General features: G+C 46.9%; 1 protein-coding gene across 3 annotated transcripts in view; it reads right to left on the minus strand.

The window, feature by feature from the left end:
* Positions 1–26755, minus strand: part of LOC139057688 (adenylate cyclase CyaB) — a 153206-nt gene that overhangs the window by 78010 nt on the left and 48441 nt on the right. The window contains exon 1 of one of the 3 annotated variants that reach the window (XM_070536415.1): positions 23022–23155. The exons of the other annotated variants lie outside the window; for them this stretch is intronic. The gene's annotated coding sequence lies outside the window, so the exon portion shown is untranslated. Of the gene's footprint in view, positions 1–23021; positions 23156–26755 lie in introns of those variants that run through there. 3 annotated transcript variants of the gene reach the window in all.

The raw sequence follows: 26755 nt of genomic DNA on the forward strand, positions 1-26755 counted from the left end.
CTGCCAGCGCCATCTAATCTCGCGGCACACCAACATCGAGCGCAGTGTGTGCGCGTGTGTGAATGCGATTGACTGTTCTCGTGAACTGTGCGACGTCGCCACTTAAAATTTAATCATGACGCGCATTGTTGTTCATGCATTTTCGCCTCCGTGCACCGCTAAAGCCCCGCAAGAATTAGAGGGCCCTTGTACGAAACGCACGCGGATCGGCCTAGCTATTACTGCACTGTGTTTTGCTGGAGATCCGTGTATCGCTTCTGGCGTGTTTCTTATGTTAATTTGCAGTTGTGTGTTTCTCATCAGTAAAATGGCATCGCCGATTACTGGAACATCTTCGAGTGTAAGGGAAACTTGGAAGGAACGAGCTCGTAGGTGTATGTAATGTACTTTGATATATTGCATTATACTTTATTATTCGATGGCCAGTAGCAGTGGCTATGCATTATTTGTTTTTAAAAGCACAGTAATGCAGGCACTTAGGAATATATTTATTCACATATGCAATGCACAAAGTACGATTAGGATATGCAGTTAATTGGAAATGGCTTGTTCGACATATTGCAAAGCGCAGTTAACAACGCTCGCACAAACACAGGAAAGTGTAAAAATAGATTTCGCAGCTGAAATTTCTGATCTTTTATCGCACGTAACGCAATGCGGGTGCGATAACTCGCTTTCGTAACGTAAGCGAGTTAATGCGCTTCTGCCTCACTATTTGCTTGCATGCCAGGTTATACTGCACTTGCTAAGTCAGCGGGCTCATAATACACTAAAATCAATTATCTCCACAAACTTCGGCCGTCAATATTCATGCGCGCAAATGAAATACTGTCGCAGTTCTGCACACACACGTGTATACTTTCTCTCGCACCTTCGTATCGCTGTACGTTACTTTCCTCGCATAGTCGTGCAGTTACCGATGGTTCAGCCTTTCCGTCCGATTCTGTGCAACCATACTTTTCATGTGATTAGGTTCTGGTTGCCGCGCGGGATGCAAAATGACTTCTTGCCATCCTTCGTCCGGTTTCAGCACCCAACCACACAGCAACAAGGCATTTCGGCCCTCCCGGAACGAAATTATCACAGCAATGTGCATAGCAAAAGAGGCGAAACGCGCGCAGTTCGCCCGGCGCACAGGAACTTTCATGTCGGCAAAGGGGCAGAGCAAGGTCACATGTCACCGATCAGCCTATCGCTGGCGTCGTCGACTGGATCAAAGCCTTTCTCTACTTTGAAATCTTTGAGGGACTTTACCTCCGCATAGGGTGCCTCGATGCGCGCGCCCTCTCGGAGCGGCGGAGGGGAGCGCGCGCATCGAGGCACACTACCTCCACAGAGCACGGGCCACGCGCTCGCATGTTGCCTTTCATAAAGACCACCCTGCACATTCTTATCCAATCTTGTATAGAATGGCTACGTACCACTGCGACAAAATAGGTATAGACGGTTTTATCAGTGAAGAGCCACATAGCCTCGAACCAGCGCGCCGCGCCGCTCGCCTCCTGGCAGTGGTATGTGCAGATTGCCGGTTTTGCCAGCGGCGGCTTGGAACGGTAGCGGCTGCAGTTGTCATTGCGAATTAGAGATTTTAACGTTTTCTGCCTGTGATTGCTGGGGTGTGAGATGACTCAAGGTCAACGGACTACCCCTGTGTTGTATACAATTGAAGAAAAAAAATTACCAACGATTACTATACTCCCTAGTGCGAAATTTGAGCGCAGCTCTATGCGTGTTCTAATTTCGCGTGTCAATATTTTGTATTATGATTATAAATGTACACGAGTTATATTAGGAAGAGAACCCCTGCGAGTAGCGTGGCTGACGCGAAAGATTTGTCTCGAGTGGCACATTGCAAACGGAGCGAAGTGTGGCGCGACTGCCTCGCTGATGGGGAGATAGCGAGAGCCAGCGTGAGGGTGACACGCGGGCGCGATTCGCAGCAGTAGCCATAAATAGACCTCCTGTCAACATCGCTTTGGTTACATATAAGGTGGACGCGCTCGCCGCATGCCTCATGGATGGCGTCATCGATGAACAGACGACGGCGTGCTACTCTGGCGCCATCTCGTAGCGGTCTTCGCCGCAGTGCCGTTGCGCGGCGCTTTCCTTATCACGCCCTCTGCTGCACCCTCCTCCTCGCGCTCTCTTCGCTATCGCAGTCTTTCAACCTGCGCTGCGTCACATGTTCGCTATTTCATCCTCCGCCGTGCTCGTTCGCTCGGCTACGCTGAGCTACTCCAGGGGCGCGATCGGAGATATTTTGTTCGATACGCGTTCTGTTCAGTTGCTACAACGTCACAAAGTTGCAGTATGCAAAATTTGTGACAGCGGGGCGGAGAGAGCAGCCAATCAAGAAGCGGTGACCTCCCCGGAAGTTTACCTCCGTCGTTTGTCGTCTGCTTGCAAACAGTATACTACAAAGCCAAATGTTTCTCCTCTAAATCTTTATCTAAAAAAATGTATTTTTTCTTCTCAAGCCCAAACACGTTTTCAAATAGTAGTACGTGTGACTACTGCAATTTATAACTATTAGGTTCTTTGCGTCGTCCCTAGGTGGTGTCGCGTACAGCGAGAAGGAAAAAAAAACGACGGGAAGAGTGGCGCACTTTTCAAGAGGCAGCAACAACATCCCAGTGGCTCGCTGGCACCGATGATGTTGTCGATTTCTCTGTACAACCAACGAATTATTTGTTTCGAGAAACAAAAACGACGCCGGAATTCACTTTCTGCCATTTCTGCAAACGCGTTTCGCACCGCCACCCGCTCGCCTCCTTTCTCTAGAAACGCCAGCGCAACAACTTAAGTTTCCAATGGAAGCGCCATTTTCTAGAATTAAACTATGGATTGGATTCAAACCTGCTATTTCGCAGCCGAAAAGGCCGCCTGTTGGATCCAATCCCATCCACCAGACGCGCCATGCGAAGCCGTATGATCGCTCCAAACTTCTCAACTCCCGTCGCGTTCGGACAAAATGCTCGGTGGGCGGATGATTGACAGGAGCGTGTCGTCATTTTGACGTCACCAAAAACGGGGCGGCGCCCCGCGGCTGGCGACGTCGGCGCGGAGTAGGCCAATCGCGCGCGCCGGTAACCGAACGAACGCGCCGAACAACCATCTCCGATCGCACCCCAGCGCTCAACGCAGGAAGGAGCGCCTTAGTGCTGCGCTATAACTTTCGCAAGCGAGTGTAAACTGCACCTTCAACCACGGCTACTCCGCGGACTCTGCCGCTGACACCGTCAGCTTGGTACATTCAGAAGATTTTGCTTCAAGTCAGCGGACGGGGACGAACTTGGCACACATATTCAAACTGGGAATATGAAAGAAAGGTGCGCATTCGAGTCGGTGAACCAGTGCGAATGGAGGAACTCAACTATTTCCTCGTCCACGCACATTTAGTTTATTTTGTTAAAATGTGTTCTAATATCATCACGCTTGACAACCGACGTTCTGGTGGAATTTTACCAGGGACGTATAATGAAATTAGTACGTTTCGTCGAAGAAAATAAAGGTGGGTTCTTCTTAGTTTTGTAACCAAAATCATGCCTACCATATTCTGGCGCATCCTCTAGTTCGCATGGGCTCTCCTGTGCTTTCGAATCCCGCCGGCAAGCTGTTTGACCTACGCCGCCCTTGGCGCACTGTTTATTTCTTCAGAAAATAATTTTGCTGTTGCAGAGAGTAGTTGCCCGTGTTTCATTTGTCTCGACAAGGCGAGGTGCCCTGGCTCCGGTATCATTTGGTGCATAAGGGTGTGCATATTCGTTCAACTCTTTGCGTGCGTCTGGTGTTTCGCGGCATATTCGCGGCCACTGTCACCAGGTCGTTTTACTGAGTACTCAATTTCAACAACCCTCGTGGTGAAGTTATTTTACAGTTTATTTAGTCAAAGTCGATGCCCGCGTGGCAGGTAAACCAAGCTTCGAAAATCGTACTTCGAGAAACTTTACAAGCGCGAAAGCTAGCAAAACGTGTTTCCTCGGAGCTTGGCTAGTTACCTTGACTGGGATGTATGCTGGTGGGGCACACCATATAGTTGACGGAGAGACCTCTGATTGTTGTCGACTGAGTGATACCCTAGTGGAGTTGAAGGCTAGACATACTATAAAAGCATGCCACAAGTTAAGTAGCGACAATGTTCAGACTTGACTCGCCTCCTATTTTCATCGCGGGCACCGCTATGGCAGCACCTATAGGCCCGTTGCCTTTAGATATGGCAGCTATATCAAAGTACAGTGAACTAGAGTATATATTCTATTCACTGTAATCTAAGCTATGTAACGACACGCTAAGAAGTTTTATGAAATTGCAAAAGCTTGTTGATAACTCTAAGCAAAACGCGAGAACTTTCTACTCGTTGTAAACTGCATGGTCGCTGTGCACCCTCTATTTAGTGCGATTCCACATGCCAGCATGGTGCCGAACGATAGACGGCGCTGCGATAGCGAAATGGCGGCGTCCTCGATAAAACGGTCTATGGAATCATTGACTGTATTTAGGTATGTATCGCATTCCTCTGTGCATACAACCGTCGTCACCATTCTTCTCTCGACAAGTTTCGCGCATCGCCTTTGGACTCCCCGTGGTGGCTAGGCGGCTATCATCATCATCATCATCATTATCAGCCCGGTTACGCCCACTGCAGGGCAAAGGCCTCTCCCATACTTCTCCAACAAACCCGGTCATGTACTAATTGTGGCCATGCCGTGCCTGCAAACTTCTTAATCTCATCCGCTCACCTAACTTTCTGCCACCCCCTACTACGCTTCCCTTCCCTTGGGATCCAGTCCGTAACCCTTAATGATCATCGGTTATCTTCCCTCCTCATTACATGTCCTGCCCATGCCCATTTGTTTTTCTTGATTTCAACTAAGATGTCATTAACTCGCGTTTGTTATCTCACCCAATCTGCTCTTTTCTTATCCCTTAACGTTACACCTATCATTCTTCTTTCCATAGCTCGTTGCGTCGTCCTCAATTTGAGTAGAACCCTTTTCGTAAGCCTCCAGGTTTCTGCCCCGTAGGTGAGTACTGGTAAGACACAGCTATTATATACTTTTCTCTTGAGCGATAATGGCAACCTGCTGTTCATGATCTGAGAATGCCTGCCAAATGCACCCCAGCCCATTCTTATTCTTCTGATTATTTCCGTCTCCTGATTTGGATCCGCCGTCACTATCTGCCCTAAGTAGATGTATTTCCTTACGACTTCAAGTGCCTCGCTGCCTATTGTAAATTGCTGTTCTCTTCCGAGACTGTTAAGCATTACTTTAGTTTTCTGCAGATTAATTTTTAGACCCACTCTTCTGCTTTGCCTCTCCAGGTCAGTGAGCATGCATTGCAATTGGTCCCCTGAGTTACTAAGCAAGGCAATATCATCAGCGAATCGCAAGTTACTAAGGTATTCTCCATTACCTTTTATCCCCAATTCTTCCCAATCCAGGTCTCTGAATACCTCCTGCAAACACGCTGTGAATAGCATTGGAGATATCGTATCTCCCTGCCTGACGCCTTTCTTTATTGGGATTTTGTTGCTTGCTTTATGGAGAACTACGGTGGCTGTGGAGCCGCTATAGATATCTTTCAGTATTTTTACATACGGCTCGTCTACACCCTGATTCCGTAATGCCTCCATGACTGCTGAGGTTTCGACAGAATCAAACGCTTTCTCGTAATCAATGAAAGCTATATATAAGGGTTGGTTATATTCCGCACATTTCTCTATCACCTGATTGATAGTGTGAATATGATCTATTGTTGAGTAGCCTTTACGGAATCCTGCCTGGTCCTCTGCTTGACAGAAGCCTAAGGTGCTCCTGATTCTATTTGCGATTACCTTAGTAAATAGTTTGTAGGCAACGGACAGTAAGCTGATCGGTCTATAATTTTTCAAGTCTTTGGCGTCCCCTTTCTTATGGATTAGGATTATATTAGCGTTCTTCCAAGATTCCGGTACGCTCGAGGTCATGAGGCATTGCGTATACAGGGTGGCCAGTTTCTCTAGAACAATCTGACCACCATCCTTCAACAAATCTGCTGTTACCTGATCCTCCCCAGCTGCCTTCCCCCTTTGCATATCTCCCAAGGCTTTCTTTACTTCTTCCGGCGTTACCTTTGTGATATCGAATTCGTCTAGGCTATTTTCTCTTGCATTATCGTCGTGGGTGCCACTAGTACTGTATAAATCTCTATAAAACTCCTCAGCCACTTGAACTATCTCATCCATATTAGTAATGATATTGCCGGCTTTGTCTCTTAACGTATACATCTGATTCTTGCCAATTCCTAGTTTCTTCTTCACTGTTTTTAGGCTTCCTCCGTTTCTGAGAGCATGTTCAATTCTATCCATATTATATTTCCTCATGTCAGCTGTTTTACGCTTGTTGATTAACTTCGAAAGTTCTTCCAGTTCTATTCTAGCTGTAGGGTTAGATGCTTTCATACATTGGCGTTTCTTGATCAGATCTTTGGTCTCCTGCGATAGTTTGCTGGTATTCTGCCTAACGGAGTTACCACCGACTTCCATTGCACACTCCCTAATGATGCCCACAAGATTGTCGTTCATTGCTTCAACACCAAGGTCCTGTTCCTGAGTTAAAGCCGAATACCTGTTCTGTAGCTTGATCTGGAATTCCTCTATTTTCCCTCTTACCACTAACTCATTAATCGGCTTCTTATGTACCAGTTTCTTTCGTTCCCTCCGCAGGTCTAGGCTAATTCGAGTTCGTACCATCCTGTGGTCACTGCAGTGCACCTTGCCGAGCACGTCCACATCTTGTATGATGCCAGGGTTAGCGCAGAGTATGAAGTCGATTTCATTTCTAGTCTCGCCGTTCGGGCTCCTCCACGTCGACTTTCGGTTATCCCGCTTGCGGAAGAAGGTATTCATTATCCTCATATTATTCTGTTCCGCAAACTCTACTAATAACTCTCCCCCGCAATTCCTAGTGCCTATGCCATATTCCCCCACTGCCTTGTCTCTGGCCTGCTTCATGCCTACCTTAGCATTAAAGTCGCCCATTAGTATGTTGTATTTCGTTTTCACTCTACCCATCGCCGATTCCACGTCTTCATAGAAGCTTTCGACTTCCTGGTCATCATGACTGGATGTAGGGGCGTAGACCTGTACAATCTTCGTTTTGTACCTCTTATTAAGTTTCACAAGACCTGCCACCCTCTCGTTAATGCTATAGAATTCCTGTATGTTACTAGCTATATTCTTATTAATCAGGAATCCGACTCCTAGTTCTCTTCTCTCCGCTAAGCCCCGGTAGCAGAGGACGTGCCCGCTTTTTAGCACTGTATATGCTTCTTTTGGCCGCCTAACTTCACTGAGCCCTATTATATCCAATTTACTGCCCTCTAATTCCTCCAATAGCACTGCTAGACTGGCCTCACTAGATAACGTTCTAGCGTTAAACGTTGCCAGGTTCATATTCCAATGGCGGCCTGTCCGCTATGGCGGCTATGGTGTTGTGTTGCTAAGCACGAGGTCGCGGGATCAAATCCCGGCCGCGGCGGCCACATTTCGATGGGGGTGAAATGCAAAGACGCCCGTATCCCGTGCATTAGGAACACGTTAAACATACCCTGGTGGTCACAATTAATACGGAGTCTCCCACTACGGCGTGCCTCATAATCAAATAATGGTTTTGCCACGTAAAAACCAGAATTCAATTCATTGTCGCATTTGTACCACTGGCGTCGCTGCGTACATGTCCAACACAGTGCATACGTCGGAACGGGTGTTATCATTTCGGCATAGCTTGTGAGCGGTGCGTAAAGTAAAAATTGCAACACATTGAAGTTGTGAAATAGCGTGAGTCTACACTGTGAATAGTATGGAAGTTAGGACTATTGTACGCATCGCGGTTAGTTATGCAGCATTTCATTAACTGTTTCGTTGAACCTTCGCTTCACATAGTTACAATATGTGCGTTGAATTAGCATATTCTTTTTTTTTTCTCATATGGGTATAGTTAAGCTGGGGATGAACAAGGTGACCTAGCGACAACGACACGAAGACGGCACCACGGCGACGATGGTGTAACGAAAACATCAGACGGAAACCCGCTCTCCACCTGCTCATGCAGTAAACTTGAGTGACAAAAATAACCGTTACGGGTTAAACAATCAAGTTTAAATGCACCTGAAAAGCATAATTAAGACGACAGACATCACGATTGTACGCGTCGTTTCAAACGTCACAAAAGATACAGAAAACGCCATCCTCGCCATCAACTGAAGAGGGCAGTAAGAAGTATATGTATTTGGATATTACTAGCAATATCGAACCTACGATATTGAGCATATAATCATCGCATTACCTTAGGGTCTAACGTTTGTTATTTACATTTCTAAATTTTCCAGAATTATTGTTCGTTGCCACTCATTTCATCCCCAAACTAATAGTCAAGCTTCAGTCACAAGCCGTTCATCGATGCCACTGACCGTTGCTTCCGAACTGATCTTCCAGCCGTCCCAATATGCGCTACTTATGTATATAATAAGACTTTAATGCACAGCATTATATAGCGAGTTGGTCGGAGAATCTCATGTGAAGCCTGAAAACTTCTAACCCTAACGGAAGGGGTGAAAGCGCAGTTTAAGCTCATTGTGTGCGCGGTTGACAGTTGCCATCCCGAGTGGACTGACATATGACCCATCGTCTGCGATAATAGTGGACACGCCGGCGCAAAGGATTGTAAAGGGAGAGACTTCAAAGAGAAACAGCGCTGTCGCCTGACGTCTGTGAGCGCGGTTTCCATGTTTACAAGAGCGGGAGAGTGGAAGGGTGGGGAGAAAAGAACAGAAAGCAAAGGAGAGGAAAAAGGAAAACATGAGGGGGGGGCGCCAAGAGGGGGAAAAATAAGGAAAGAAAAAGACGGGCAAGGAAGGTTGGGGAAGCGAGAGGTTAGGGAGCATTCAGGGGTGTCTTTGGTGGCATGCTTCTGTGGGTTTAGAAGAGCCGGTCACGCGGTCAGTGCGCAAGTAACAAAAAGACCGGAAAAGACGTCAGATGAAAGAGTGATTTTAGTAGCTTAGCAGCAAATGCGTCGAGTAATTTAGAATCATGATTTAATTCGATTTGATGATGATGATGATGATGATGATGATAAAATGATTTAGAATTTATACATGACGGTTAGATATATACTCTCTACGCAGAACGAAAGAGAGCTCAATGAGTACAGGATATTTGTATTTTCACGACAGTTTGGGAGTCTGTATATTGGATTGCTTTTTACAATTAAGTTTTAATTTATTTTATGCTTCACAGGGAACAATGGTGCATAGGCCTCAACCGTAATGATAGTTGTTTCCGGGTGCAGTACACCGGATTCCGAGACGGATGGACCAACAGCTGCATTAGACATCCCGGCATGTGACATAGAAGCGCCTGTAAAACTGTGTGCGAGAACATGGACTGAAGTTCTAGGAAATGCATTGTAATATGTGCCTCTGGCACGTGTTTAGAGACCTCTGCAAACGATGTGTCACACTCTATGAGCTGCAACTGCCACAGCGTTAACAGTATAGCAGGAGCCATAGGACAGTGTTCAAGCACTGGAACACTAATTTCCTCACTAATGTTCATTACACGAAAACTGAACGGATTTATCGCTGCAGGTCGGTTATAAGCAGCGGTCCTATCGTTTATGGTTGAATAAGGATGTTCAGTGTTCGCGTGTACTCTCAGGAAATACATAAAACTGCTACGTGACCACTGCAGATGAAGTGACCGCTGATTCGACTCTGCGAAGAGGCTCTGGATCGGACTTCTCCTGAATGCACCCGTCGCGATGCGGATACCCAGATGGTGAACAAGGTGTATCATTTTTAATGGATTTGGCGTTGCGGCATGATAAATTATAGCTCCATAATCAAGCAGTGAGCGGGCGATACTGTTGTACTAGTGCAGCAGACACTTTCGATCACTGTCCCACGTTGTGCGCGACAGAAGTTTTAAAAGGTTCATTGCCTTCAGGTATTTTGTCCTCAGATGCGTATGAAGAGGAATAAACGTGAGTTTAGAATCTAAAATTATTTCTAGGAACTTATGCTCGCTGCTCACAGAAAGCGCATCCCCACTGATTTCAATATTTGGGATTGGCGTCACGCCTCTCTTGTTTGTAAAGGGTACGCAAGTCCTCTTCTGGCAGTTTACCTTGAAACCATTTTCAGCTGCCCATCTGGACAAGCTGCTTATTCTAAGCTGGACTTTTTGTTCACAGATGACAATATTAAATGACTTGAAGCCAACCTGCGCATTGTCGACATAAACAGAACATTGTGCATGAGACAAATGTAGGCAGGGAATTCATTTTTACAATAAATTTTTTGCAACTAAGCACGCCCCCCTGCGGCACACCGGTCTCTTGGCTGAATGACACAAACAAAGCTATGCCCACTCTGATGTAAAATAGACAATTAGAGAGATAACTTTCAATTGTGTTTAGCATGTTGCCCCAGACACCCATCACCGAAAGATCTCGGAGAATTCTGAAACGTCATGTCGTGTCTTAGACTTTCTCTAGGTCTAGAAATACTGACAAACACAACTGCTTATGTATAAAACCAACCCTAACGTATGCCTCAAAGCGGACAAGGTGGTATATTGCGGAAACACTTTTACGAAAACCACATTGGAAGGTGTCCAGTATTTTGCTTTTTCCTAGAGACCAGATTAAGCACCAGATTACCATTTTTCCGAACAGTTTACGCAGACAGCGCGTTAGCGCTATTGGCCTGTAGCTGCTGGCTAGGGACGGGTCTTTCATTTGTTTAAGCGCAGGGATGACTATATCTTCCTTCCACGAGGACAGGACACACTTAGCCACCCACATGCGTTGAATATAGACAGAAGTGTTTTCAGTGTTCCAGTATGTAGGTACTGAGTCATTTGAAACATGACACAATCGCCACCTGGCGCCGAGTTGTTGCAGCAAGTGCGAAAAACAAGGCTCCATTGGCGGCTGCAATAATCATTTCGTGCCCATCTTAGATCGAGGGTTACCCGCTCTGCGTCTTCTTTAAACCTCACGAATGTTTGTGTGTAACGGGACGCACTGGAGATATATTCGATGTGTTCGGCCAGACAACCTGCCTGATCTTCCACGCTCTCACCATCAGTACTTACTAATGGGAGTACCTATCGGCCTTTTATTTATTTACTCTATTCCACACTTTGGTCTCATTCGTGCAAGAATTTATATTGGTAATGTATTTCTCCAAACTCTCTCTTTTAGCATGTCAACGTGCTCCTCTAGCCTGCGACTTTATTTGCTTAAAACTGATAAAATCTCTCGTGGTTGGAGAGACACGAAGTCTCCATAAGCTTTGTTTTGATTTTTCTGTGATTTTTTACATTCTTCATTCCACCACGAAATACGATTATTATTCGCCAACGCGTTAGTTTGGCGGATGCATTTTGTGAAAGTCTCAATTTTAAAGCCTTTTATATACGCCCCGACATCATCTATACCGGGTTTCCCAGGTACAGATTTTTTTTTAAACCAAGAGTTCTAGATTAATCGCACCAACTGCATAGTAGCGGCGGTAGCGTGCACTTACAGCCAGTACTTTTTTCATCACGAAGTATTAATTGCATTTAGTTTGTGAACTTTTCAAATATTGCTTGAATCACAAACATGTCAATTACAATGTTGTAGGGCACCTCAAATAACCTCCGAATTAAGCATTTACTTCACGCTGAAGTGCGCCTCAGTGTTCTTACCAAGAGAAAAGAAAAACCCACTAAATACGTGCCATATGAAATAGATGCGCGCTCGCGCGCCGCTCCTCAAGCGCCTCCAAGCAGCCTTTGAGCGATATCCGGCTGCATTCGTTTAACGGCGCATCTTACGAGGCTTCATCATGTAGGATGGCTCGAGAGGTTTTGCGACCTGACTAGCGCGGTGCAATAAGCGTCAGCGTACGCAAGAATGTTTTGCTCGATCATGAGGCATTCGGTATAGCTTTAACCTTCGCCTACCATGAAACAAAGCTACAAAAGAAATTCAACCAATGTTAAGAAAGAACATTGCGCAGAAGAGCATGAAAAAAGAAAAGGCAGCTCTCAGAAGAACAGAAAAGAGCTAATCAGTAGTTTATTTCAATAAAAAACTAACCAAAAAGCACGTAAGGCGTCTCATCCGCCCACAAAAAAACATCCAAAGGTGCAATTGGTTAGGCATTCATCCGTTCTGTCTCTTGAACTCCGGAAAACAAGCAAAATAAAGCAGTTTTTTTACCTATTTCTATCTTTGTCGCAAGCTTTTTTTGTAAGGGTAGGGCGACATCATGAAGGTACGTTAAACAGTCACATCTTACACCAGTCGCGAGCTGTTATTTTCCACTGCCATTTTTAGCGCGTGCTCAAACAGGACACAGCCTCAAGCCCCCCAATACAGTACTTGCTCCTTTCCCACACTTGTGCTGTTCAGAAGAACTTCAGTTTGGCCGAGTTGGTTTTTACTGCATATCATATTGACCGTAAATAAAGAAGGGGACAGCGGAAGAGAACACTTGTGCTGTTGCAGCTTTGACCAACGACTTTGGAATATCGCGACAGACTCTGCTAATTTTTGCCTTTGGTTCGTCCGGTGTGGTAGTTTCACTGCTATACACGCGATATTTCACGTAGCCCCACAAGAAGTCCAGCGGTGTCATGTCCGGCGACCTTGCAGGCCAAGGTACATGCTTATGCCGGCCAATCCGCTGTCCAGGAAAAAGATTGTCGAGCCACGCTCAATGCTAACTACTACTATGCGCAGAAGCATCATCGCATTAAAACAAGATATTCCGAAAGTGCGTGAGTGGAACGTTGCCACAGACGTCGTTCACGGGGCTCATGACGATGTCGTTGACGTAACGTTGCGTCGTTACTGTGTTGTCAAAAAAGACGGGTCCGATGATGTGTGTCATCAAAAATACCGCACCACAGATTAAACGACCACTGGCATTCCTATCACTCCAGTAGTGTGCGTTGCGAAGATTAACTTGTGCGTTTCAGGAGAAATTAGCCTCATCCGACCAAAGCAGGCGAATGAGACAGTCCGGTTGTTCTGCATATTTCGTGAAAATTCAATTGGAAAAGTCAAGTCTGTTTTCAAAATCTCCGTCTTCAAGTTGTTGATGAAGATGTACATACATGGTACGGGTGCATACGGGTGTTTTTCTAAAAATCGACCACACTGATGACCTTGAGGTCACAGTAGGTGCGTAAAGACACTACCGTGAGGGTTAGCTGCAAAGAATGCCAAAACATCCGTTTCCGCTTCTAGAACTACCGTCGCAGTCCTGTGTCGCTTTCTTGCGAAGCTACCCATCTCCCAAAGGACTTCGTACGTTCTAATTATTGTTGACGGCCTAGGGCGTACTTGACAATGCCACATCAGGAATAGCTTTGTCTAAAAGTGTACACTCTAAAAGAAAGTGTACACCCTTCGGGCGTATATTTGCCACACAACAATAATCGTCGTCTGTCTCGCCCTTATTTCCTTTCTTGAAAACACTGCGCACGTTACTTTCCTGTCTAGAATGCTCTATCATACTGATAACGCGCATGCCATTCGTGACTTCGAAGTACCGGGCTCTCAGCGTTAAAGAAAGGAAATGTGGGCAAGACAGATGACGATTATTGTTGTGAGGCAAATATGCACCCCAAAGGGCGCAACTGTTTATTAGAGTGTATGTTAAAAAAGGCGATATCATCCCGTTAATTCTTTCTGCTTGTGCGGGTGGCGCCCTTAGTCCAGGGCTCCTCCGGCTCTTGCTGTCTCCCAGGCACGGCGCACTAGTTGCTGTTGGTTACGAGGGTCTGAACTAGTAAGCACGGCCTCCCACTGCTCGGGTGTGGGGTTGGGTATTTGCGGGGCCGCCTTCACGTTGGGGCAAGCCCATGTCGTGTGATATAGGGAGGCGTAATCATTACAAAGACGACATTTGTATGAATATAGTGTAGGGTGTATTGCGTGTAGTCTGCTTAAATGGGGGTATGTGTTGGTTTGTAGTTGTCGCCATGTTACGGAGTCTTCACGTGAGAGGGTCTTGTGTGGAGGTGGGTATTGTCGTCTGTTCAATCTGTGGTGCTGTAGTATGGTGTTGTAATGTAAAGTTACGGGCTCCATGGATGCGGCCGTACCCCTCTCTTGTGCCGCCCGGGAGGCATGAGCTCGGGCTTCAATGAATGCAGCGGTGCAGCGGTGGCGTAGAGGTAGAACACCCGCCTCGCGTGCAAGAGGTCCGTGGTTCGAATCCCGGTGCCGGCAATTTTCCACCGGATTAAAAAAAAAGCCGCGTGTTGATAACATTGCATAAACAGGCCTGGAGTGTGGCCTGATCCCGGTGACCAGAACCGGTAACGCACTCCCTCACCAGAGCAGGATTGGCCACCCTGGTGCAGTACTTGGCCACAACCTCCTATGTGATCAACACAATCAAACCCCGGCCCTCAGTCCCCAGCAGCTGCGAAGCAACTGACCACGGCGGCGGTCAGACCTGCGACGCTGCAGAGGGTGCTAAGAATCACTGGCTCCGGACAGGCCGCCATTGGAATATGAACCTGGCAACGTTTAACGCTAGAACGTTATCTAGTGAGGCGAGTCTAGCAGTGCTATTGGAGGAATTAGAGGGCAGTAAATGGAATATAATAGGGCTCAATAAAGTTAGGAGGCCAAAAGAAGCATATACAGTGCTAAAAAGCGGGCACGTCCTGTGCTACCGGGGCTTAGCAGAGAGAAGGGAACTAGGCGTCGGATTTCTGATTAATAAGAATATAGCTGGTAACATACAGGAATTCTATAGCATTAACGAGAGGGTGGCAGGTCTTGTTGTGAAACTTAATAAGAGGTACAAAATGAAGATTGTACAGGTCTACGCCCCTACATCCAGTCATGATGACCAGGAAGTCGAAAGCTTCTATGAAGACGTGGAATCGGCGATGGGTAGAGTGAAAACTAAATACACTATACTAATGGGTGACTTTAATGCCAAGGTTGGCAAAAAGCAGGCTGGAGACAAGGCAGTGGGGGAATATGGCATAGGCACTAGGAATATCAGGGGGGAGTTATTAGTAGAGTTTGCGGAACAGAATAATATGAGGATAATCAATACCTTCTTCCGCAAGCGGGATAGCCGAAAGTGGACGTGGAGGGGCCCGAATGGCGAGACTAGAAATGAAATAGACTTCATACTTTGCGCTAACCCTGGCATCATACAAGATGTGGACGTGCTCGGCAAGGTGCGCTGCAGTGACCACAGGATGGTAAGAACTCGAATTAGCTTAGACCTGAGAAGGGAACGGAAGAAACTGGTACATAAGAAGCCGATCAATGAGTTAGCGGTAAGAGGGAAAATAGAGGAATTCCAGATCAAGCTTCAGAACAGGTATTCGGCTTTAACTCAGGAAGAGGACCATAGTGTTGAAGCAATGAACGACAATCTTGTGGACATCATTAAGGAGTGTGCAATGGAAGTCGGTGGTAACTCCGTTAGGCAGGATACCAGTAAACTATCGCAGGAGACGAAAGATCTCATCAAGAAACGCCAGTGTATGAAAGCCTCTAACCCTACAGCTAGAATAGAACTGGCAGAACTTTCGAAGTTAATCAACAAGCGTAAGACAGCTGACATAAGGAAGTATAATATGGATAGAATTGAACATGCTCTCAGGAACAGAGGAAGCCTAAAAACAGTGAAGAAGAAACTAGGAATTGGCAAGAATCAGATGTATGCGTTAAGGGACAAAGCCGGCAATATCATTAGTAATATGGATGAGATAGTACAAGTGGCTGAGGAGTTCTATAGAGATTTATACTGTACCAGTGCCACCCACGACAATAATGAAAGAGAAAATAGTCTAGAGGAATTCGAAATCCCACAGGTAACGCCGGAAGAAGTAAAGAAAGCCTTGGGAGATATGCAAAGGGGGAAGGCAGCTGGGGAGGATCAGGTAACAGCAGATTTACTGAAGGATGGTGGGCAGATTGTTCTAGAGAAACTGGCCACCCTGTATACGCAATGCCTCATAACGTCGAGCGTACCGGAATCTTGGAAAAACGCTAACATAATCCTAATCCATAAGAAAGGGGACGCCAAAGACTTGAAAAATTATAGACCGATCAGCTTACTGTCCGTTGCCTACAAACTATTTACTAAGGTAATCGCAAATAGAATCAGGAACACGTTAGACTTCTGTCAACCAAAGGACCAGGCAGGATTCCGTAAAGGCTACTCAACAATAGATCATATTCACACTATCAATCAGGTGATAGAGAAATGTGCGGAATACAACCAACCCTTATATATAGCTTTCATTGACTACGAGAAAGCATTTGATTCTGTCGAAACCTCAGCAGTCATGGAGGCATTACGGAATCAGGGTGTAGACGAGCCATATGTAAAAATACTGAAAAATATCTATAGCGGCTCCACAGCCACCGTAGTCCTCCATAAAGAAAGCAACAAAATCCCAATAAAGAAAGGCGTCAGGCAGGGAGATACGATCTCTCCAATGCTATTCACAGCGTGTTTACAGGAGGTATTCAGAGACCTGGATTGGGAAGAAATGGGGATAAAAGTGAATGGAGAATACCTTAGTAACTTACGATTCGCTGATGATATTGCCTTGCTTAGTAACTCAGGGGACCAACTGCAATGCATGCTCACTGACCTGGAGAGGCAAAGCAGAAGAGTGAGTCTAAAAATTAATCTGCAGAAAACTAAAGTAATGTTTAACAGTCTCGGAAGAGAACAGCAGTTTACAATAGGCAGCGAGGCACTGGAAGTCGTAAGGGAATACATCTGCTTAGGGCAGGTAGTGACTGCGGATCCGGATCATGAGACAGAAATAATCAGAAGAATAAGAATGGGCTGGGGTGCGTTTGGCAGGCATTCTCAGATCATGAACAGCAGGTTGCCGTTATCCCTCAAAAGAAAAGTGTATAATAGCTGTGTGTTACCAGTACTCACCTACGGGGCAGAAACCTGGAGGCTTACGAAAAGGGTTCTACTCAAATTGAGGACGACGCAACGAGCTATGGAAAGAAAATTGATAGGTGTAACGTTAAGGGATAAGAAAAGAGCAGATTGGGTGACGCAACAAACGCGAGTTCATGACATCTTAGTTGAAATCAAGAAAAAGAAATGGGCATGGGCAGGACATGTAATGAGGAGGGAAGATAACCGATGGTCATTAAGGGTTACGGACTGGATTCCAAGGGAAGGGAAGCGTAGCAGGGGACGGCAGAAAGTTAGGTGGGCGGATGAGATTAAGAAATTTGCAGGGACGGCATGGCCACAATTAGTACATGACCGGGGTTGTTGGAGAAATATGGGAGAGGCCTTTGCCCTGCAGTGGGCGTAACCAGGCTGATGATGATGATGATGATGATGATGATGATGATGATGATGATGATGATGATGATGATGATGATGTAGCTACGGCAAGCTGCCTGGGAGTCAGTAATAATTGTGACGTACTCGTTGGTCAGACTAGAGATGATGGCCAAGGCGATGGCTGTCTCCTCCGCTACGAGGGCGCTGGCAGTGCGGACCGTCATTGAGACCACCTCTTGAAGGTTATAGTCGACAACGCTGGCCGTCATGGCTGCTTTTTGGGAGTACTGCGCGGCATCTGTGTATAGTGTGGTGGGGAGACTGCCATATTTTGTCTGTAGAGTTTTTGCGCGAGCTTGGCGACGATCGGCATGATGTTCCGGGTGCATGCTTCTGGGGATAGGGGCTACCTTGATGTGCTCCCGAAGTTGGGGGCCAGATGAATTGCTTGTTCGTGGCCTTTGCCGTGTGTGGGGTAGCCTAGGCGCGCTAGGACTCTTCTTCCTGTTGGTGTGAGGACCAGTCGTTCTCGTTGGCTTGTGAGGTGGGCGTCTACAATTTCTCTTATACTATTATGGACTCCTAAGGCTTCAAGCTTCAGTGTCACTGTTTCCGGTGGTAGGCCGAGCGCTTGCTTGTAGGCTTTCCGAAGAAGTACGTCTAGTTGATCTATCTCCTTGGGAGTGAGGGGCAAGTACGGGGCAGCGTAGGCAATGCGGCTGATTATTAGGGCCTGGACTAGCTGTATTAAGTCGCCTTCTTTCAGTCCGTAGTGTCCTTTCTTTTTTTAAAATAAATGTTTCTCCTCCTCCTCCCGTTAGTTCTCGTGAAAGTTAGTTCTCGAGAAAGTTCCCAGTTAGCCGAGCATTCCGTCGGGGAACGTGTGGCGAGCATTCATCTTGTTTCCTTAAGCTTAACATATATGGAAAGTGGTCGCTCCCATATCATTTCTTGAGAACGGACCTCTCCAGGTGCGGTATTAGTGTACTCGACCCTATGCTTAAATTTATGAAAGAGTGTGCGTTATGTGCCACGCTGTAGTAAGTTGGCTATTTTTATGAAGTATACATGCTGCTGAGGAAAAGAAAACATCTGTTAGGCGACCTCTCACATCGCAAGGAATCTCTCCACAAAGTGTTATGTGCATTTAAATCTCCGACAACTACGTGTGACGCCGAAAGTTCATCTATGCAGTTTTGAAATTCAGTTTTATGAAGTTGATAACTGGGAGGGATTATATAGAGCTGATAGTGGCTATATTGTCAAACAACACCCTTCAGACAGCAACTGCCTGTAGGCGCGTGTGATGTTTTATTTCTCGGCAGGAAACACTTCTGTCGACTATGATAGCTGCACCACCGGATGACACCACAGTGTCACCGCTCTCTTTACGAAAAACAGCATATTGTGGGAGAAATTTAGCTTGTGTATGATTGAGGCGTATGCCTTGAATGCACAGTACCCTGGGACTAAACTTGTGGAGTTCTTCAACGTCTTCAAGATTGTAAAGGCGACCTCTGACGTTCTAATAAACTGCTTGAGTGCCTATATTAAAAAAAAAGTTTTGTGCTCTCTGTTTAAGCAAATAAAGTTAGCCCACAGAGCTCTTTACAGACCTTGTAATACGGTGTTTCTATGTTTTGGAGCGGTGGAGAGATTCTCGCCGCTCCTTAGGCGCTGGCTGCGCCATCTCCCTGGAAGATGTGTCCATCGCCTTTTGCAGGGAGCTGGACACCCGCTTCTGCAAGCGCTTTGTTCGCGTTGAAGGCTTGGTCTCTGGGGACGATGCCCTCGAGATCACCATGCAGCCCGGAGGTCGATGGCCCCTTCTTCTGAAATGGCGACGGGGCGGATGGCGTCACCACTGGCTCACTACGCGTGGGCCGGATATCAGCCAGAAGCCGTTGTGACGCAGTCTCCTGACGCGCCACTTCGGCAAAGCCGGTTTTGCACAAGTAAGACACCCGCCTCCGTGCCTCTTTAAATGAAATGTTTTCATTAACTTTAACTGAAACTATGTCATTCTCTTTCTTCCCCGAAGGGCAGGACCGCGAGTAGGCGGCATGCTCGCCATCCCAGTTGACCCAGCGCAGTTTGTTCTAACAGGGTTTGGATAGACGTTCGTGGGCACATTTGGCACAGGTGAGTAGGCCACGACAGCTCTGTGAACTGGTCAATTCAGCGACATTTGAAGCAACGGAAAGGATTTGTAATATAGAGCCCGGCTCTGGTCTTTATGTACCCTGCCTCTGTAGTCTCGGTAGTCCACTTGTGCCGAATGTGAAAATAATGCACTTCGTTTGAATCTCCTTGCCATCGTGCCTGATATTAATTCATTTTACGTTGACCGCATTTTTATCTTTCGGTTAGGTTCATCAGATCATCATCTGGGATGACACCACGAGTGGTGCACATCGTGCGGTGCGGGGTCACTGTTACTGGTATTTCGCAAAAAAGACGCTAGGATATGTAACTTTTCATGTTTTTGGTAGCGGAGTTCAAAAAGGGGTCTGCCCTTGCCAACTTTAGCCTGTTCCTATGGTTTCGGCCAAAGATTCCGTAACGAGAAAAGGTGATAGAGCTCTTACGCTCTTGTCTGGCTACTCATTATGAATAACGTGAAAGCGCGGAAAATTTTCTTCCTTGTGACAAAAAAAAAATTGAAATGCTTCGATGCGTCCCCGTGCATGTGCAAGAAATTAACTAGACATATATGTAGAAAGTAGTTCGACGGTAACGCCAGCCACCCACCAAGGAGCCCAACGAGGGGAGGCTGCAGAATCGCTAGTGGACAGGTCCTACAAACGCCAACCTTACGCCACCCCTAAACTAAATATGACTAAGCTAACTTGGTTAATGAACGAGAAGAAAGGGATTAAGCGAGGGTCCCGATTTGGTTATTCACAAGTTTGGTTACGTCACAAAAGGTTAGCGCTTGCTGCCGAGAGGAGCGGAAGTAAAACGAAGTGAAGACAGAAAAGATTGCAAGTGGGAGGGAAAGACGAAGACGTAAGAGAGAGAGAGACAGCAAAAGGGGCAACTACCAATTTCCTTCGGGTGGGTCAGTCCGGGGATGCCGTCGACGTGAAGCAGAGGCCAAAGACATGCGTCGCCTCTGCCGAGGGGCCATGAAGGTCCAAACACCTGGCTTCGGCTCAACGCCCAGAATCCCCTTTTCGCCAGACATGGCTAAGCCGCCCACGGCAACACGCGGGAGAATCCAACCCTCATGTGCTGGAGTACGTGGTGTCGCAACACACTAAACAACTGCTCACGCCGACGCCCGTGCGGAGGGTTTTACGGCATGGTTACTCGCCGTGGTTGCTTAGTGGCTTTGGCGTTACGCTGCTAAGCATGAGGTCGTGGGATGAAATCCTGGCCGCGGCGGCCGCATTTCAATGAGGGCGAAATGCTAAAATGCCCGTGTATACCGTGCATTGGGTACATGTTAAAGAACCCCAGGTGATCAAAATTAATCCGGAGTCCCCCATTATGGCGTGCCTCGTAATCACATCGGGGTTTTGGCACGTAACACCCCAGAATCTAATGTGGGGCATAAGTTTGGGTGTAAAAGTTGCAGCGCGTGCTTGCAAACGGTCAACTAAGTTGACTGTAGAATGTTACCCTTTTCGTGGCTCTTTTTTTTTTTCGAGCTCCGAACAAAGCTCGCTAGATACAAAAATGGTAGGCGACCCTAATCTTTGACTTAGGTGTCGCTCAGTGCCCCTCGCACCTCGGCATTGGTGTTCTTTAGGTTATGCGAGCGAACGTCTTTCCCATAACACGATATCAGGGCAAGGAGCGACGGAAGGTGAAGGATGGATGGATGGAAGGTAGGAGCGTCCCCTTTGAAACGGGGTGATGGATGTTGCCACCATGCTCAGCTTTTTATTTTTGTTTAACTGTGTTGTAAGTTAAAACGCGCCATTTTCTTTAAATACTTCTTCCTACACTTTTAACCTTATGTCACACCTCTGCTTTTGAGCCACCAATCTTCCAATCGCTTTGCGCTATTTCAACCGCATATTTATTTACATGACTATTGTTATCTCTAAACCTTAGGCACTCAGGAAGCGTGACTGTGCCCACATCGACATCGGTATGGATACCATCACATTTTAGTGTGAGGTGTTCTATTGTTTCGAAGCGCAAGCGCAGCGCGCTCCACCTGGCAGGGTGTAGCCCCTTAGCGAGCCGCGCACGAGCCGCGCGTTACGCGCCCTCAGCGGTGCTGACGTCGGAGCATGTAACGAGCGCAGCCGTTGCGAGCGAGCGAGCGAGAGAGCGAGGAGTCACATTCACTCTGCTGGGCAGATGCTTAGTCTGTACCAAGCAAGTGCTTTCCATTAACTAGCCGGTCAAATATCATTCCACCTTCTTGTGTGTGGCGCCATTAGCGACATCATTACTTCCGCTTTCTACTTCCTGGTTTCCAGCAAATTCGCCAAACTCGTGCTCACGTGTCGCGTCTCTCAAGTCTACGATTCTGTACTTTGGTGTGCGGAAATCAGCGATTTCTTATAAATTCTAATTATTCTAGGCATTTCAGCAACTCGACTTGTAACTATGCTTGCGCTCCGATATCATATGTATAATGACACCCGTGAATTTTGTAATTTACAATTTCTTTCTTATTTATTTTGAATTTGGTCCCCGGTCGTCTCAGGAGGTGAACCGGAACTCCTGCGCAACAAACAAGAGTGTCACTCGATGCTCGTGTCACTAAAAAGTATGACATCACGCTTGCGCGTATAGCTTTCAGTGCTCAGCTCAAGCATGTTCACAAAGAACGAAGGTAGTCTGTTCCTTTGTAAAAAGAAACGATATGCCCAGCATCTATGCAACCCCGTCAGCATGTCCCTAAGTGATAAGCCATAAGCCGGGGATGAAAGATGATCGAAACACCGCTTATCGGCGTTTTTTTTTTTTTACGACAGCCATTCAGGCTTTTGGAAACACTGTTCGAAACACTGCAACACCAAGTGCGCAAATACGCAACGATGTCCTCTTTTTCGCTTTTCGAGTGCTTGCTTCCGCACCCGGAAAAAACATATCGTCATGAAAACAACTTCGTTTTTATTTTGCTGTTTCTCAGCACGCTTTACAACTTTTACAATCAAACTTATGCCCTAGAAGGAATAGTTAAACATTTTGAATAACATAACATAGGCAATAAGATTGATAATCGCACATTAACAGTACTCTGAGTAACTCAAAACGATACGAACGCCATTACACTTGGTTCAATCACGTAAGATCTATCACTTTATTTTTGTAGCTTGGTTCAGTTAACCTGAAGCACACGGTATAAGGATGGCACAGTGCTACGTAGACCTTCGGGATCCGCCAAAAATGCGCACATACCCAGCAACATAATAGAAGTAATAATAGAACAAGTGAAGGAAGCCATTGAATACAATGCGCTTATCTATAAGAAGTGTGCGTGCTTTAAAGATACCCATGGGCCCACATTATACCTACAGGTTTTATGCCAGGTGGAATCCACATACTTTTGTGTACTGAGCCTATGGCGCACGTTTAACAACACAAGGTGGTCACAATAAATGCGAAGCCCTTCCCCATGGCCTTTCTTAGAGCCCCGTAGTTGTCAGCCAATAAATCAATACGACAGAAAACAGCACGAATAGTGCGAGCACGGTGGAAGTGAAACAATGGCTTACGTAAGAAGGAATCCGCGGCAAAAGTGTCGACTGTCTGTGACGGCGGCTCCGTATTAATTGTGCGGTGAGTAAACGTCTGGGTACGGGCGCATGGAATAGGGTACGGTTGCGCCGTGGGAACGCATGGGTTCATTGCACCTAATCAAAGCAGGTGCGGCCGAGTTGGGCAGCTGGCAAAATGCCGGCAGCAACTGTCGCTGCGCACATGCAGATTCGACAATGCGCAGTAAGGCATTGCTTCTTCCTCGAAGCTCATGCTCCCTTACAGGATCGCCAACGCAACCTCCGGCTTGCCCGATGTGTGATTTCCCACAAGACAGCGGAATTTTTTAAAGATCCCTCATTTTACAAACGCTTGAACGTATTTCTTCTGGCACCCAGTAGTATTTTCGCTCTCAGAGGCTACACTGAGGCCCAAATAGGCCGGCAAATTTGCGCGGATACTGCACACTTGTCTGCGCATAGCCAAATTTGCGTGTGCGCTCCGGGACTTCGGATCCCACATATTAGCATGGCGCCGCACGAGAGACGTCGCTGCGATCGCAAAATGGCGGTGGCGTGAGATTTCGTGGCGAATGGACGTGTTTTTCCAGGGCTCCGTAGCGGCGACGAAATCACAAGTATTTTGTGCATACTTTGAGCATGCTTTTGTTTATGATTTGCTGATTTTTGTTGTCTTTAAATAATAATTGGGTAGTTTTCTTTTTTTTATCTCTCTCTTTCCGTGTGCGCGGGTGTATTTCGTGTATATTTGGCTTTGCAGGATAGTCAGAGCGTCCATTCGTGCCACGTGCTTCAACACGTGCAACCGAGTGGGACGTTAAGTCTTTATAACCTTTAAATAGTAGCTTGGTATTGGTATTGGGAATATTACTTTGGTAGGAAAATGAGAGCGTGACCGCGTGGTTGAACACGTGTGAAAACGTGTCATACCTTAAGTATGTGCGGCATTAATTGCTTTTAAAACAATGGTGAGAATTACTTTGCGGCATTTTAAGGATTTAGATTCTGTGCGTATCGGTTTTCGCTAGAAGGCAAGTGCTCTGCGTTATTGTAGTATTTGCATTAGAAAAGGCCGTGCAATACATGGTAAGAAAGCCGGGAAATCGTGCAGTGTGCAGGGGGTCCCTCAAGGCAGACGAGTGGCCGGATGAGAATGGAGATGGAATCTCCATTCTCACTGATTCTCATCGGCAGACACTGATGTTGATGCTGGCCTGAAGAAAATGGAGGCTTTCCAGTATGAGCTTGTCAAACAGGTGGAAGAGCTCAAAAAGGAGCTAAATATCGAGCGTGATGCACGGACGGTAGTGGAAAAAAGACTTCAAGCTGCCGAGGAAAAGTTGAACTGGGCCGCCATTGTGAACGAGAATAGTCGTGACAGTGGCACGCCGTCCCACAACGTGACAGGAGAGGGAGTGTCTGCAAAACACGTGGAATGCGCGCAAAGTGGGGAGGAGGTAGCTGGAAAAAGCGGCACCTACCTTGAAGCGGCCACACAAAAAAGCACGATCGCAGGGCTCAATGCCCCTTGTTAAGTGTGGATCACGCGGAAAAGGACAAAGGGAAGCAGGGAGAGGTAGGAGAGAGTTAAAGGGACACTAAAGATTACCAGAAAGTCAAGGTAAAGTGATAAAGCAATGTTCCAGAACGTCTAAGGAGTCAATATAATCGCGAACATAGCTTTAGTAACCGAGAAATTGAGGTAACTGTATGACACGATTTGAGACCCCCCAGCGACATTCCGGTACTAGCCCGATGACGAAGGCACTCCTCATCATAATTTATGTCACTAGTACCCAACTACTCGCATTAAGAAGATAATTTCATTAGATTATAAGACGGAAGAAAATGCTACTTGTCTACTTCTATTCGATTCTAAGAAAAAATACCATTTTGACGTAAACCTTGAGTAGTATGGGTGACCGAAAGGTTTCGTTTTCGCTCGACTCTGTGCGCTCAACTTTGCGCCACCCGCGCTTTGGAGTTTCAGTCGTTTCTTTATCGCATCGTGCCGCGCTGGTCCTGCTGGCTCGTGAAACTTGCATTTGGAACAAGCAGCGAGAATGCCACGTCCATGAGATGTCGTGGGATGCGCGAACGGTCCACAGAACTTGGCCAAGGGCAGTTGCAGCGGCGAATTCAACGTTACTTATCACTGTGTGCCAACGAGTGAACCTCTCCGTTCGAAGTGGTTAAGTGCCGTACCTCTGCCACAGCGCGCTGGAAAAAAAAAGCCGAAATATCACGTAGTGTGCTCACTGCACTTTCGTCCAGAGGATTACGAGTTCAACGCCGACTTACTGAAGTCGCCTGGAGTGCCTTTCAAAGCAGGCCGCCGTCGTAGCAGTACGCAACGACGCCGGCAGCGCGAGCCCTCAGCAGCAGGTCACGTTCATCAGTGCCTAAATCAGTGCATCGTGAACCAATGTGTGGTTGTCAGGGTCATCCACTGCAACGAGCGTCGAAGTTGGCGTCATAAAATAATGAACCAGCTTATCGTCGTGCGCTTTCCGTTCCGCTAGCCACCATAGTTCCGCTTTCGCGCTGCTGTCGGCTCTGTGTTGGCTCTGTTTCTGGCCGCGAGTTTGCGTTTTGTGCAGAAAAGCCGTAGCGCCGTCTGTGGGAGCCGTTTTACTCACCGACGGCGCAACAGCATTATGAGACCATGACGTCAACACTCCTCGATCGGAGGGCGGGTGATTTGAACTGCGCTAGAGGTACGCGGACGCTTCAGAACGCATTTTCCCTTAAAGTCTATTCTTCGCACGAAACAAGCGTTTCGAGGTTTCTGGGATGGTATTTCAACAGTCCACGTTGACTTAATATTAACCTTTAGTGTCCCTTTAAATGGTGATTATCGCCGGCGACTCAAACCTGACCAGTTGGTCAGAAGCAATCGTGAAGAGGATGACCTTAAATAAATTAAATTATGGGGTTTTACGTCCAAATCCAATTTCTGATCATGAGGCACGCCATAGTTGAGGGCTCCGGAAATATGGCCACCTGGGGTTCCTTAACGTGCACCTAAATCTAAGTACACGAGTAGTTTCGCATTTCGCCCCCATCGAAACGCGGCCGCTGTGGGCGGGATTCGATCCCACGACGTCCTGCTCAGCAGCCCAACACCATAGCCGCTGAGCAACCACGGCGGGTATGTGCGCAACCTTGTCATAGCAGCAGGTAGACTAAATCACGTCGTAAACAGGAAGGGACAGGACTAGCCCAGCTCTTGGCGAAGGGGGTAGACACTTGCACGAACTATCCCCTCAAGTACAGATCACGCTGTTCAGGGTGCAGGGGGTGCCTTTACGTGACAGTCACGTGCAAAGAGCCGTAGTGACTGCTAATGAGGTGATATAGAAAATGAGCCGAGAGAAAGGTTTTGAGGTTGTCGAAGTAAACAGGGAAGTAATAAGGCATGGTGGGTTTGAACGAGACGGGATCTGCTTCAATTACAGGCTTCGGTGAGAAGTGGGCTGGCGATTTTGTGGTCGCGCTGTTGTCTTTTTTGGGAAGCCTCGGGCGCTCAGAAGGCCGGAGTAAGAGTAGTGAAGAAGGTCCCCTAAGGGAACCTAAAAATAGTATCGCCGTCAATAACAGAAAAAGGAAGAAAACAAGAAAGAGAGCTCGCCATGCAATCGGCTACATCAACATGCAGGGCGGCAGAAGAAAGCAAAAGAGGGCAGAGATTAAGCAGCAGGTAAATAGAGAACGAATAGGGGTGTATGCGG

This window comes from Dermacentor albipictus, chromosome 3, assembly GCF_038994185.2.
Source record: "Dermacentor albipictus isolate Rhodes 1998 colony chromosome 3, USDA_Dalb.pri_finalv2, whole genome shotgun sequence".
Taxonomy (NCBI): domain Eukaryota; kingdom Metazoa; phylum Arthropoda; class Arachnida; order Ixodida; family Ixodidae; genus Dermacentor; species Dermacentor albipictus.